The 15392-nt window shown below is 33.2% G+C and overlaps 1 protein-coding gene across 2 annotated transcripts in view; it reads right to left on the bottom strand.

Annotated features, from left to right (window-relative positions):
- Window positions 1-15392, bottom strand: part of KCNJ3 (potassium inwardly rectifying channel subfamily J member 3) — a 131476-nt gene that overhangs the window by 104332 nt on the left and 11752 nt on the right. The window lies entirely within an intron of this gene.

Below are 15392 nucleotides of genomic sequence, written 5' to 3'. Positions count from 1 at the left end.
TATCTTAGCTATTGTAAATGATGCTGCAATGAACATGTGGATGCACATATGCATTCAAAGTAGTGTTTTGGTTTTCTTCAGTTAAGTACCCAGAAATGAGTTTACTGGGTCCTATTTTGTCTCTTGTTATAGTCTTTGTTTCAAAGTATATTTCAGAAAGACATTAAATTTGAAGATGTTTTCTTATACAGGACTTCAAGTCTGTAATACATTATCTATTTAAAGTCTCAGAATAACTTTGAGAGATAAGTGGAGAAAGTATATTATCATTTTCAAAAAAACCCAAAACTTTCAAAGAAAGATATCTCCCCCAAACAGCCAAGTAGCAAGTAGAGAATGCAAGATATAAAAAGTAGAAAGTAATAGAAAACAAATCTCCAGAAGGAATTTTGGAGAAAGAGAAGAGGAAAAAAAAAAAAGAAAAAGCCAGAAAATGAACATTTATTGCCTGACTCCTGAATGACAGAGCAGGAATATGATCAAAACTCGTAACTATTAGAAGGATTTGATTAGCAAAGCTCAAAGGTTATAGTTGATATTATTACCTACGAAGTTATATTTCTTGAAGATTTTTTAATATCTAAGAAAATTATTGAGAAACATGGACCACTAAGCAGCAGAAGAATATCTGAAAGGAAACATTAAAAGCCCAGATGAGTCATTAAAAACTTTTCAGAGTCAAAAAAAAACTTTTCAGAGTCAAATAACATTCATGTCTCAGCTCTGCATTAAAAGTATATGTGTAGGTTAAAAATAAAATGTGACATTTTACTTATATTTATAAATAATATAAAGTAAAACATTACATGTATAATGTAACAGTAATATAGAATTTACTTTCATCCATTACATCAAATTTTATTCTCCCAGTGTGGTAAGATGCTCATTTTCCAATCTGAAACCACATTATTGGAGCATGGCAAAGTTAATGCGGAAAGGCAATAAACTCAATCCAATGGTACATAACCACTGTCACAATTACAGAAAATGAAATGTGTCAGGGAAGGCATTTTCCAAGAGGTTATGCTCTATTCTCAATTTAGCTTGCAGAGTAAAAACCACTGTATAAGCAGAAAATGTATAATAATTTAGACTGACCTTGGCGACACATCAAAAGAAAATCCCTGAGCCATAAAAAAAATTGGTTTATCTATACCTTTTTTTCCTAAATCAGTTTTAAATGTATTTTATTCAAAAGTAGGGCAGAATTTATCTATAGTCAGCATTTACTGAACTAAGTTGTAACAACACAAATCAAAATAATAATAATAAAAATAATAAAAGCTCTTATTTAACCTCTTAAGCATGCTCACCAGAAGACAGATATGTATACACATATAGATATTTTGTAATTTCAGACACTCCGAGTATTTTATTAAATGAATATTATCATTAACAGACTAATCTCCATAACTAAAATTTGTCATTTTATCTTCACACAAAGCATTCATCTAATTTTCACATATATCAAATTTCTGAGATTTGATTTTTCCTTAAGAGTCATGTTACTTCTTAAAAATTTCTGAAGGACAAGTGGGGCACAATTCAAAAGTGTTCTGTACCACTTAATTTTAAATTCTAAAGTACAAATGTATAATTAAATAAATGTAAATACCTTCACAAATTGCTTCTAAAAACGGTTTTAAATTCCAATTTTAATTCAACATTTTTTTTCACATCACTGTGTGGTGAATCTTTACAAGATCATGTTTTAATGACAAACATTCTAAATACCTAAATGCACTTTAAAAATTAATTTTAGCAAGAAATTTTGGTTAAAAATAATAATTAAGGACCATTTATTTTTACTAAAGTATTGCATCTATCTCATCTGACTTATAATATGTATCTATCAATCATATTGATGTAAAGATTTTTCAAAAGCTAAATGAATTTAAATTATATTCATTTAATTTATGTTTCCTCTTGCATGAGGGATAGAGCGTAGAACACAATGAAATGAGAAATGCGATGTTATATACACTATAGTTTTTTATCTTACACATTATTGTCTAGAGACATTAAGGACAAATCACATCATAGAACTTTCCTTCTCAAAAGCCTGTGATGGCTTCTTTCTTGCCTAATGAACTAAAGTTCTGGGCCTCCATGCTGCCTATGATCGTCTCTCAATACCTTTCCAGCCTTACCTTTCTGGCCTCACTCCACTTCGTATACCTCATTCTTTTGTCCAAATCAAACTTAGAAATTCTTCTGCTGTTTTCTTCATGCTTGCACCCCTAAGCCTGCACTTTCATCATTTTAAATATTTTTTCCTTCATCTTCAGGCATCAAACTTCAAGAGCAGCATGAAATTCTAGTCAATTCAAGTTTTCAACAAGTTCTCCCTAATATCCTAGGCCAAAGTATGTGCTGCTTCTTAAAACTTCCACTAGCAACAGATTATCACTTCTCATCTAAATTCCTGCCACAGCACCCTACTGACTGACCTGTCTCCAGTTTTGTCCCATTTATTACTTTCTCCAAGGTAAAAGTAATTTTTTTCCTAAAATGTAACTGTGATCATGTCATTCTCCTGCTTAAAATCTATCTATGACTTCCCATTATACATAACAATCAAGTGCAAACACAGAAATTACTTTAAAATGCTATGTTTTCCAGTCTTTACTCGTCCACGACCATCTCCTGAAACTTTGTCTTTTTCCCATTACTTCACACGTACTCTACCTATAACCTTATGGCTTTCATTCAGTACCTAAAGATAGCGAGTTTTCTCTTTCTCCTACACTTTAAGTTTTCCAACTTTGTTCCCTCTTTCTATAATACTCTTTCCACCTCTCTTTGCCTAGCCTAGGTTATGCCTTCACACATCCCTCAGAGGCAGTGGCACGGTATACATCCTAATTTATATCATTCGTCACTGTTTGTGTACGTGTTTTTGTCTCACTGGATTATAAGTTTTGCTTGCTGGGACCCTCTGAGTTTCTCATTTACCATGTGTATCCAGTGCTCGGTACAGTGCTTTATGTACAAAGTTGCTTAATTTGTAGTTATTGGAAATATGGATATCTCAATAACCACTAGCCTTACTGTATTTGCTCAGGAAAGTACTTCGATGTTGTTCAAGACCAGGCATATTTCAAAGGCATTAATCTTGTGACTGGACTTTCCCTGTGCGCAGCTAGGCAACTAACTGATAGGATCTAAAACTCAGATTCTAGTAATAAAGAGAAAAAATCAGTGATATGCCTTAACAAAATACAGTGTTCATCACTACAAATTTAAAGTAGATAAGAAAGAAATTCATTTAAATAAGTGAAACATTGTTGGTAATAACAAAGCACAAAAAAAATATTCCAGACTATTCTGCCAACTGAAAAGATGGGCAAGTTGTTTTACTTCATAGAATCATAGTTTTAATTTCCATCAAATGTAGGCTTTTAACTAGATTATCACAAAAGTGCATTTTATCTTTATAATTCTATCATTCCAATTCTACTCTTCAATTAGGTGACAACTAAGATACAAAAAGCATAAATGTGCCTTTTTTCCCTTCCTTTCAATTTTTTTCTGATTCTGATAATAGTATGGCTTCTACTATAAGAAAAAGAAAAAAAAAAGAAACATGCTTCTTCAAAGATGAACAGAGCATATTAGATTTTACCAAGCATAACCACAAGAAGGAAGACATCCTATCAGGCAGGTATAGTTAAATGATAAGTTCAAATAAGATATAGCACTTTAACTGATATCTGTACCACTGGTCTAGCAGAACCTGGACTATAGGAGGGCATCCCGTAAAGGTTAGGTCTCTTCCTTTACTAACAATTCTGACACATTTTAAAGCTAAGCTAAATTCAGCCTGTTAGGCTGAATTTAAACAATATTCAATAACTGACTTAAAAACACTATATCATCAGCTTACTGCATAGGATAGACATGAAAAGTTCAAGACTGAAATTATGCTAAATTTTAGCAAATTAGCCTTAAAAACTAAGACATCTAGACTGTTTCATAAAGAATGATTGTGAGACATGATCATTCTGCAATTTACAGGCTATAAAGTATTAAAATCTTAACTAAATAAAGAGAATAAACAACATATCTTTAAAAATCTTTTGCATTTTGCATTTAATGTATAAAAATTTAAATGATAGGTAATGAAGAATATTTGAAAAAAAAAGGCTACTGGGGGAAAATGTAGAGCAAAGCAAAACCAGAAAGAAACAGATAGCACATGTTAAAACATTTTTGGAACTGATAATGCTAATCTGAATAAATACACACATAAAATGAGGCTGCATCATTTTCTCTCTACATTCTCTAAGTAGTGCTGCCAAATATGGAAGGATTGAAGCCATTTCTGGGGAACTGCTGAATCAGGAGCATGAGTCAGAAAGTAAACCCTTAGCACAGAAAAAGTACTAAAAAAAGTGCTGATAGCTCATACACAAACAGACATACATTCAGTTCATAAGGTCCAAACCTTCTCTAGTCATCAAGGCACCCCATACTCTTCCCTTCCCTCTCAGGGACCAGATTTTTCCTACATCTAAATGTTGAGGTATAGCAAAGAACTGGTACTATCTGAAACTAAAATGTCTCTAAAAACTAATAGTAAGACATTTTCCAACTTAAATGACAAAAAATCTAAAATAAAAATAAAATTAAACATGATAAAATAAAGGACTAAAATTACATTAAAAACTAATTTACAGACATGCAGAAAAACTGCTTGACAGTAAATTACGGGAGTCAGAGATGCCCATTTTCCAAAAGCCTTTATGATCTAATCATCCCCCTGACACGGTGTAAACATCGCTCTACTCTGAAGTAGGCAGCAGGAATGGATCCTAACTGGAGCTACCCTCAGACTTATTATGAGACTTTTTTGGGACAAGAGGTTCAGCAAATGCACCCTATTTATACTTAACACAAAGTTATGCTCCAAGTGTAAGTCACCCTTGGACAACAAAGAATTGATTGTTCTTTCTCCCTTGCCCATAGATAAGATCTTATCAGTATTGCCATTAATAAATATTAAAATGCCACACAATAAAATAACTTTGTATTTTTTATTTCATTCAACATTTATTTTCAACAGCAACAATAACACCAGCAGCAGTGACTTCCCACTTGAATTTCAGTTTTAAGCACTCCTCTATGAGCTGAATGGGTTAATGATTTTAGCTCTTTTTCAGACAGGAATAGAATTAACAGAGTAATAATTAACCAAACAAAGTAATGTTAAATTGGGTCTCTTATTTGTCAAGATAAACTCACTCTATCTGGATCTCAAATCTTTCTCATTATCATTTCCTATTAAAAGCATATTTCTATTTAATCTCTATAATCTCCACAAAATTTAACCCATAAAAGAAAACCTTCACATAGTTTAGCTTTAATGGCTAATAGCCAGTGTGAGTCATACTGTAAAATTATGAAAATCGCTCTTTTGAACTTTTCAGTAAGCATCTATTCCCCCCTATGAAACAGTAAATAACCGAATACAATGTTCTGATCTAATGCATGTGTAGCAATTTCAATGATCAGAATTCCCTCCATCAATGAATGTTACTAACATCTTTGTTTGGCATTTTTATTACATCTTCACACAATGTTCCACAATAGCTGTCACATCTTGTTCTTGGTTATGATGATGAATAGCAATGCATTTTAATTCATACTCCTGATTTTCACTCTCTTCTACCCACGTTAATTTGCATTTGGCTACATTGATCAGCACAGTCTGAACTGAAATATTCATCTCTGAAGACTTCAGAAATTTAAAGAACTATGTTCTTTTTCATTTTTATTACAAGCCATTAGGGCAAAATATTCCAATTGTGTAGTTAATTCAATAAATATTAGTGGCTTTCCTAGTTGTTGGATTGAGAAGTTCTCACACTTTAATGTTTTTAATAAGAACCACCTAAGTGCTTATATTTTTTTAATTTTTTTTTTTTTTTTAGGTGAGGCAACCCTTGGTTGACCTCACAGATTGCAAGAACCTTGTCAGTTTGCGATCTCTTATTTTTTACGCCTATGGTACCTAGTCTTCCTAGGTGGTCTCCCATCCAAGTTCTAACCAGGCCTGACCCTGTTAGTTTCTGAGATCAGATGGGATTAGGCTTGTTCAGGGTGCCATGGCTGTAGACTGGGTGCTTATTAAAAATGAAAATTTCCTGGGCCACAAACATCAGACATTTTAAGTCTGTAAGTCTAGATAGGGGCCCAGAAGTCAGAATTTTAATAAGCATCCCAAGGGATTCCAATGCAGGCAGTCCTGGGATCTCACCTTGAAAATCACCAAAAATTAGTTAATGTCGAAACTATGAAATTCCTCATCATTAAACTATGCCACATGTTAACCAAATCTGCTTTCCCTAATTATAATCCCTCTATGCTTACATTTAACAATTAGCTAGATTATTTATAAGGTTGCTGACATCTTTTATTCATATCGGCTGCAGGCAAGACTGTGACAAATACTGTGTCCATGCTTTCCAACCCACTTCACTCCTCGTAAGTTACCCATATCAACCCACTGCACAAAAAATAAGAAACTTCCATCCTAAGATGCTAAGGATTGTATTAATTAGATGTTCTATAAAAGATAACAATGAGAAAATAACACGTAAAAACATTTTTATGTATTTTTAAGACAATGTTGGTGAAGACTGAGTTAGAGAAATGGTAGAATAACTCTGATCATGAGTTTGAAAAGACCTATTCCACTATCAGTAAAGCAAACTCCTCAATTAATTTGAAACAGACATGTAGAGAGGCTTGACATTCTCAGACTGTTAAGCAGGGTGACCTACCACCCTAGTTTGCTCAGGACTCCTGATTTTCTCACTGAAAGTCCTGTGTCCCAGAAAAGCTTTCACTCACAGGACAACCAAGATGGATGGCCATCTTATTTCATACTTTCATATGTAGGCATTGATTTATTAAAGTCTGTTGAAAATTTCCATCATGGCCTATCAAAAAAAGATGATAGTGCAGGATTTTACTTAGAAATTGCTCATAAAAAGTTGCCTTAGATTAAAGAAGGATCTATGCCCCCCCAAAATTTTAGCTTTATTTTGACTCAACAAACTATTGAAAAATTATCTCTAAAAGAGAAAAAAAATCACAATTAGAAAGTAATGAATATTTAACAAATATATCATAAAACATTTGTGATGACATGGATGGTTCTTGAGATTATCATGCTAAGCGAAATAAGTCAGACAGAAAAAGTTGAGAACCATATGGTTTCACTAATCTGTGGGATATAAAACTGAAAGCAACAAACAAACAGAGACCCATGTACACAGACAATGGATTAGTGGATACCAGAGGGAAGGCAGGGAGCAGAGAGGTAGACAGGGGAAAAGAGGGTGAAATATTTGGTGATAGAAGGAAATTTAACTTTGAGTGGTGATGTATTATTGAATTGTACATTTGAAATCTATTTGATTTCATTAATCAATGTCACTCAGTAATAAAAAAAAAAAGTTACTTGGAGGAGGGTACTTTGAGATTTCTTATACATATAGAACCATGTGTCATGGACTTTTATCTGAGAAGGTGGAAAGCCTTCCAAAACAGCAATGATTACTTTGAAAGGTAACAGCAATCTGAGCAGAAACAGGGAAAGAAGAAAGGTAAACAAGATGCCCCTGATTTAGGTCCTGATTACAAGTATGAGGAGCTCACAGGCTGACTCAGATCTGCAAGGAGGAAAGATGAATAAAATTTCCAATGGTTAAGAGAGTGCTACCTCATTTACAATAACACTAGGGGGTTTGTTGATCACTGCTTCTGACAGATCACTAAGAAGAAATGATTAATTACAGTTAATAAAGCTAAATATCGTAGAATCATTCATAGAGGAAAATTATAAGCACATTTTAATTATTCACAAGTTGAGCTTCTGCTCTGTGATTTATTCATTAGAAAATTTCAAACTGTTTTTTTCACTAGTAAGGAGAAGAGTCAATGGCTAGTCCATGCTGTTTTATTTATTTTTCTCAATTTATCTTTTTTCTTTTTTTGCTTTGTCTTAGCATCTTTTAAATAGCTTGAGGAACTTCAGTGGGAAGGATCCTGGGGCCCTTTTTCCCATTCTGTTTAATCACAAGCAACAGCTTTGAAACCAGAGGCCTTTTTCATTATTTCCAGCAGTCACATAGTTAATTGCCTGAGCCAAACATTTTCATGCAGGACCCAATTACCTCTGGTCTGGCCCAATGTAACAGCCTAATAACTAATCTGTCTCCAGTCTCAGCCCCACTCAATCCATCCTTCACCTGCACAGGGATCTTTCTATCATGCAAATGTGATCATTGCATTCTCTTGCTTAAAATCATTCAAGGGCTTTATTATTTGCAGAATTAGGTACAAACTATGACTCAGGGATAGGCTCATCTCCAGTCAGTTCCCCTCTACCTCTTCTATACTCTGACCATACCAAATTATCTGACTCCTCTAACAAAATGAATTCGCACTTATTGTATCTCTGACCAGAATGCCCAGCTCCCTTTATGCTGCTAAATTTCTGCTCTTTTTCTCCTGTCTCAACTTACGCTCTGTCTTCTATGTCCTTAAGAAAACATCCATCAGAGACCACTATTCTAGGCTCCTATTGTGGCCTGACATAAGTCTTTTTTGAGCACATAGTGCTAATACTCGCTTTAGCTCAAATTTTCTCCCTCTGGACTGTGGGCTTCCTCCTTAATCATCTTCATACTATTTTATGACATATAATTTAGATAACCAACAAGCACTTATTTATTGATTTCTTATAAGAAAAAAATCGATGACTCTAAAAGCAAGCTTATTAAGAAACGCAACTCTATTAAAATCAATTAAAAATAACAAACAGATCAGAAGTATTTACTGGGATCTACCACTCTCTGAGATCTATGACAAAAAATAAGAAGCCATAAAATAAAGTCTCGATGAGTCTAGAAAATGTAAAGTTTATCTGGAGATTTCATAAAACGCATACAATTTAAATATGATAAAATTATATATGTATAATCCACATAGAGAAAATATTTTATAATGATAAACAGACTACTAGAAACATGGCTTATCATAATAGTGTGTTAATTATACAATTTATGCATAAAATGAATTGCAAGTAAAATGAGCAACATTAATTCAGAATTCATGAAATAATACTCATGGCCAATAGATACAATAATTTCAATCTCAGTAATCAAAAAGAATAAAATAATATCAAATTGGCAAAAATAGAATCATTATAATATCTATTGTTCACAAGGGTATGAGGAGATGGGCATCTTCATATACAATTATAAATTAGTACCAACTTTCCAAATAGCAACATTGAAATATATATTAAAAAACAAACAGATTTATATGCCCCATTACCCAGGAATTCCATCTCTAGAAATTTATACAGAATGGTAAAGTTGGTGGTAAATAGATTAAAAGCATGAACTAAGAATATTTACTTTATTGAAAAGGAAATGACTAAATATTTCTAGGAGATAAGTAACAAAAAAATTAAGATAGATACTTAGATTAGCATATAATAAAACCATTAAAATTAATGGTGCAGAATTATAATTAAAGCAAGTTACAAAACAGCACATATAGCATAATAATATCTGAATGCAGACACTGAAAAGTTAATGACCAATATGTTAACAGTATAGTAGATGAAATTAAGAGTAGTTTTTATTTTGCATATTTCTATTTTTTTATTTTTTTCAATAATGAGCATGTATTTAATAACTCTTTCATACAAAAAAAAGTTTTTAAAATAAATTATTAAAGAAAAACACATGGACTAAAGTGCCCAGTGAAGATAACAATATGGCAGCTCTATGCCATGTGAAAGAAGACAGAAATGCTATCCTAGGTAGTGAAGATGGCATTATCACAGATGGGAGTAAAGAGTGAGCATCAGTGTGTGGATATTATAGGACGAAGAGTAGCCTAATTTTCCCAGGAAGAAATACAAGCATTTTCATATGGCAGTCATTAGAGATTTTTGAGCACAGGTATGTTACAAAAGTAGTGTTGTAAACAAATTTACTGGGTAGTAGTGCACAATCTGCATGTAAGCAGAGATCCTAGAGATACTAAATCCATTCTTGAGGCAAGCACGGTGATTTAGAAGTATGATTACGTGAGTTTAAGGAAGAAAAGTTGAATTGAGAGACATTAGGAGCTAAGAGAGAGGAGCAGTTATGTACCCTGCTCTGTTGGAGCATTTACTGATACCTCTACCTGGAATGCCCTTTTCCCGGGCATGTATTTTGTTGTGCTTGGCCTCAGATATCACCTTTTCATTGTAGCTGATCTTGATCTCCCTACACTTCCAATCTCTCTTACTTTATTTCTTTCCATAGCACTTATCACTTTCTCGCATTCTAGATGAAGCACTTCATTTTGTTTTCTGTTTCCTACGTATGAATATATGTATCCAGAGGGGAAAAAGGGTGGAGCGAGAGTGGAGTAGGTAAACAGGGGGTCAAATATATAGTAACAAAAATAAACTAAACTTCGGGTGGGGAGCATGCAAGAGTACACAGATGTTGAATTATAATCTTGTATGCCTGAGAATTATATAATGTTATTGACCAATGTTACCCCAAAAATTTAATTAAAAAAGTTAAACACTGTATGTATCCAAAAGGGCAGAAATTTTATTTTGTTAATTAATGTGTCCCCTATGGTCTAGAATAGCGTGTATCCTGTAATAGGTGCTCAATAGATATTTGCAGAATGAATAAGTTAACTGGATATAAAATAAAAAAGGTGGGGAAGAAGTCTGGCATAAAATTGCCATAATTAATAGAGACAACTTTCTAAATGAGGATGTAATTTACGGTTAGATGATGACTTGGTATTTGGGCAAGTTGACTCTTAATGAAAACACCAATGCCCAAGTGGGAAATAAATGGCAACTACAAGACCACAGCTGGTGGGAGGTTTTATGAGTACTTTGTGAATTCACTTTAAAAAAAAAAAATGTATGGGGGTAAGTATCTAGATTCTAATGGGGAAAAAAAGCAAGAACAGTGATGCAAGAAACATTTATAGTAGACAGGAGTAAGACAAGGCAGCAATGCAGAATATAAGAAACAATTGGAAAATATAAATTAGAAGAGGGTGAGACAATGTGGTGTTTCTGTATCTCTGGAAGAACCTTGAGTATAAAATAATATTTTGTATTTTTTTTTTCATGAGAAAAGGCTTGGAAATGTATGAGAGCAAGTAGAGTAAATGGGATTTTAGGTATTAGGCATGGTAAGTATTGAAGCATCAGTTAGCTTGAGTCACAGGTGGTAGGAAACATAACTAGCTATAAAGGAGAAAGTTTTAGAGAAGAATAAAAGCACTTTCCCCCACACACACCAGGAAAGAGAAAAAGAAGATACTGTGAGAAAACGATTGATGAGAGTAAAAGAAAAAGAAAGAAAAACCTAAAAATTTAGAAGTTAAATTATTCTTGATAGAATAGGTGGGGAGATGATATGTCAAGAAAAGGATAGGGCAGCTGGGACCGGGGGCATGGAGAGAGAGAAAAGGTCTAAAATAGCTCTCATGGGTAGAGATTCTGGGAGTACAGAAAAGACAATTAAAAAGACTGCCAAATAGCAGCAGAGAGCAGATTGAAGTTTGAAAGCATCCAGTTCTAATGAGCCAAATCTGCAATGCTGTTTGCCTCTAGCAGTGCTCTCTCTCCTGGGAGAAGAAGCGAAGAGAACAAGAGTTAGAGGTAACCTGTGTTTAGGAATTTGTTGAATGAGCAAAGAAGTAAAGGTTATTAACAAAGAGGCAAATCTTGTGTGCCTTGTTGAGAGTGAAAATTCAACTCATTTGAAGCAAGGAGAGCAACAATGGCTGAGTCTGATCACTGAAGAGTATTTCCAAGAAAGTGGGGGAAGTAATTATTGAGTCCTAAACTGAAAGCCGAAACTTTCAAGGAAATTAGAAAGCTTCTAATTTCCCACCTCCCCTTTCCCCTACAATCACTCTTGCTGAGACTCCTGGAGTGGGATGAAGCAAAAACTAAATGAGATCAGAAGATTCTTATCAGAGGACTGTTATGAAGTGAACAATTGTGTGTGTGAGAGAGAGAGAGATGAGAGAGAGAGAGAGAGAGAGAGAGAGAGAGAGAGATAATAAGGTGGGTATTACCATTAATACAAAAAAGTAATAAACTGTCTAAAGTTTTATTCATTTCCAAGACATTAGGGTCACTAATTTTTAAATAAACTACACATGACCAAGTAGGAAAAAAAATGTTACTTTCCGTTTTGTCATATACAGTTCGAAATTCCTAAATTATTACTTTCATATAAATATAGGCTTTGCTTTTTAATCAAATTTCAACACTTCTACTGGTGCAATGCCATCATCTGTAGTGCAGAGGTAGTTCTCCCACCCTTGTGACTTTTCACCCTACTCTCCACATTGTTCATTTGCTCCAACTACCTCCACATATTTTTAGTTCCTGGAATCAATCAGGCTGATTCTCAATTCGGCGCCTTTGTACCAGCTTTTGCCATGCCTGTCATGCTCTCCCCTCAGATGGGTCCAGGAATTCCTTCTTCACAGTCAGGTTTGCTTAGTTAGGTGTCACCTTCTCAGAGAGACTGTCCCTAACCACCAACCTAAACCGGCTTGGGATGCACTCTTTTCCTTATCATCTTGTTTTGTTTTTCAACTCTTACCACATTATTATGTGATAATATCTTGCTTATTTTTTGTTATTTTGTAGTTTGCCTCAACCAATTAGAATATATAATCTCCATGAGGAAAGAGATTCTGTCTTAGTCACCACTATATAACCAGCACTTCAAATACTTTCAAGCACATAGTATACATTCAAGTACTTGTCTAATGAATGAACGATTGATAAAAACTTAATGTTTTAAGGCTAAGTATGATGGGAAATCATCGAGTAAATGTTTATTCACAAGGCTGTGTGAATAAGAGGTAAAAATGGTATTATTGCTATCTCGGTATATCCCAAAAGAGCTTATCTGTCTTATTCTAAGCAATAAATATAAGAAAGTAAAATTTGTTGTGAATGATAGAGAAGAAAACATCCTTAAAGATGAATCTAAATAAGTTTCAGTAAAATTATAAATGATCAAATAGGCATAAAAATGTTTATGTTAATTTTACCAGGCTCAGGGATGTCTGGAAATATAGGCAGATTTTAGAGTTCGAACAGTATGAAATTTAATTAGAGTAAATATGCAAACAAAATGTCAGATAAAATTTTCATAAAATAAATTCTATAAATTTTGAGTAATGTTTTTGCTGTTTGTCTTGCTATATTAGATCTTGAAAACAGGCTTAGTTAAGAGGTAAGAGGAAGCAGATTTTAATCTCTTCTCCATAAAAGGCTATTTCTAAATAAGAAATTCAGTCTTCAGTCAAGTTTTCGCATTTTCTGTAGAAAGTATTCTCTGCCTGTTCATTGTTTTTGTTTATTTATTTGTGTTTTAAGGAGATATTAAGAAATGTTCAAATAAAATTTACAGTCTTGATGAATAATTTAATGTTACACAACTCATAATGACTTTATATAAGACATTATATACTAACCATGATCTTTTTAAATATGATGAAGACATATCAGTTACATTAAGAATACAACCTGCTTCAACATTCCCTTAAGATGCCCATGTAGAAGTCAAAAATCAAAAGAATTAATAAATAAGGAAACCTTAGACATATCCAATTTGAGAAACATTCTATAAAATACTTGGCCTGAACTCTTCAACCATGTCAAGGTCAAGAACACAAAGTAAGGTTGAAGAGCTATTCCATCTTGAGACTAAGAAGACAAGCAAACAAATGAAGGACATAATCGTCAAACTGATGTGTTGAACTGAGGGTGGGGAGAGGGAATAGCTATGATGAAAATTACTGGGACAACTAATGAAATCTGAACATGGACTATTAGCTTAATGGTAATAATTGTATTATTGTTAAATTTTCTGATTTTTTTGTTTGTAACTGCACTGTGATTTTGTGGGAAAATGTTCTCACTCTTAAGAAATAAACACATCTAGGGATATACAGGGAAAATGGATGGATAGATGGTAGATGATAATGATAGATAGATAGATAGATGATAGATAGATAGGACTAATGAAAGACTTCTAAGGCTACCAAGTGAAATAGAAACTTCACTCATGTCAGTGATTAGAATAATAAGCAATTGGTAAGTTACAGGCAGATGTGTCAAAGATTGAACCATATGCCATAAGAAATAAATCAACAGAAATTAACATCTGCTGTTTAAGCTCTAACAATATATTATTACTTCAATAAATAAAAGGAGCAAAAATTGAAATTTAAAAGTAAAATATTTTTTAACTAAAAGTCTATAAATTAGTCACATTCTTTATTACTATATGACATTTAAGAAATATTCTATGATATCATTTAAATTTTAAGTTAAAAACTAAATGGAGGACTTAAACCATAAAATAGTCCACAGAAATCAAATTTTAGATATAGATTGGTGAGTTAAATCTTTACTCAATATTCTTAAAAATCTTAATTTTTAAACTAAAGTAACTACTATCATAAACTAATAATAATATGACAAGTAGCTTCAAGGTGGTTATTGTATCTGTCTTATTTTAAAGAGAAAGAAAAGAAGCTTATAAAGATTAAGTATCTTGCCCAAATTTCAAATAGATATGTGACAGGTGTGGAATAATTACAATGCCTTCCTCCTCCTGCTCCTGGGACAAAGCTTTATACCAAAGAGAGAGATCTTTGATTATGTAGTCTCCTACCTTGGTATAAAACTTGAATGTTTCTATGTTACTGCTTATGTTACTTTCAATAGTACTATAATTTATACATAATAATCAACATTTAAGATTGTTAAAATATCGGTTTAAAAAATTGAGAGCTAAAATATTTCTTGCTTTCTCATTACTTGTAGAAAGAGGAAAACGCAACTGAGATACACACACACACACACACACACACACACACACACACACATATATATATATATACACACACACACATATATGTATATAATTACATTGATGTTATATTATTAGTCTCAGACATCTATCAGGTTTCAAACTAAGTGGGTAATGCTTAGGCCCCAAATAATATACTTTGATTTATTGTTTCTTTCCTTTGACAACCTTACTCTCCTCAAAGAACAGCAAATTGTGGGTCTTCAGAGCATATCAATGTTATATTGCATCTTAAGGAATAACATACAGCATGTAGCTTATCCCAAAGCATAAAGAGAAGAAAAATATTCTATAAAAAAAAAATTGGTCTAGGTTTAGCTGGGGAAATCTACTGACCCACTTTGAAATTAAAATGCTGCTTTAGCACGCGTGCATGCACGCACACACAGGGAATTTTCCACTGAGGTTGCACACAGTAGCATATCAATGACACCCTGAATC

The sequence above is a fragment of the Pteropus medius genome, unplaced genomic scaffold (assembly GCF_902729225.1).
Source record: "Pteropus medius unplaced genomic scaffold, Ma_sr-lr_union100, whole genome shotgun sequence".
In the NCBI taxonomy this organism is placed as follows: Eukaryota; Metazoa; Chordata; class Mammalia; order Chiroptera; family Pteropodidae; genus Pteropus; species Pteropus medius.
Note: the sequence above shows the minus strand (reverse complement) of the source record. Positions and strands in the feature narration are given on the sequence as shown.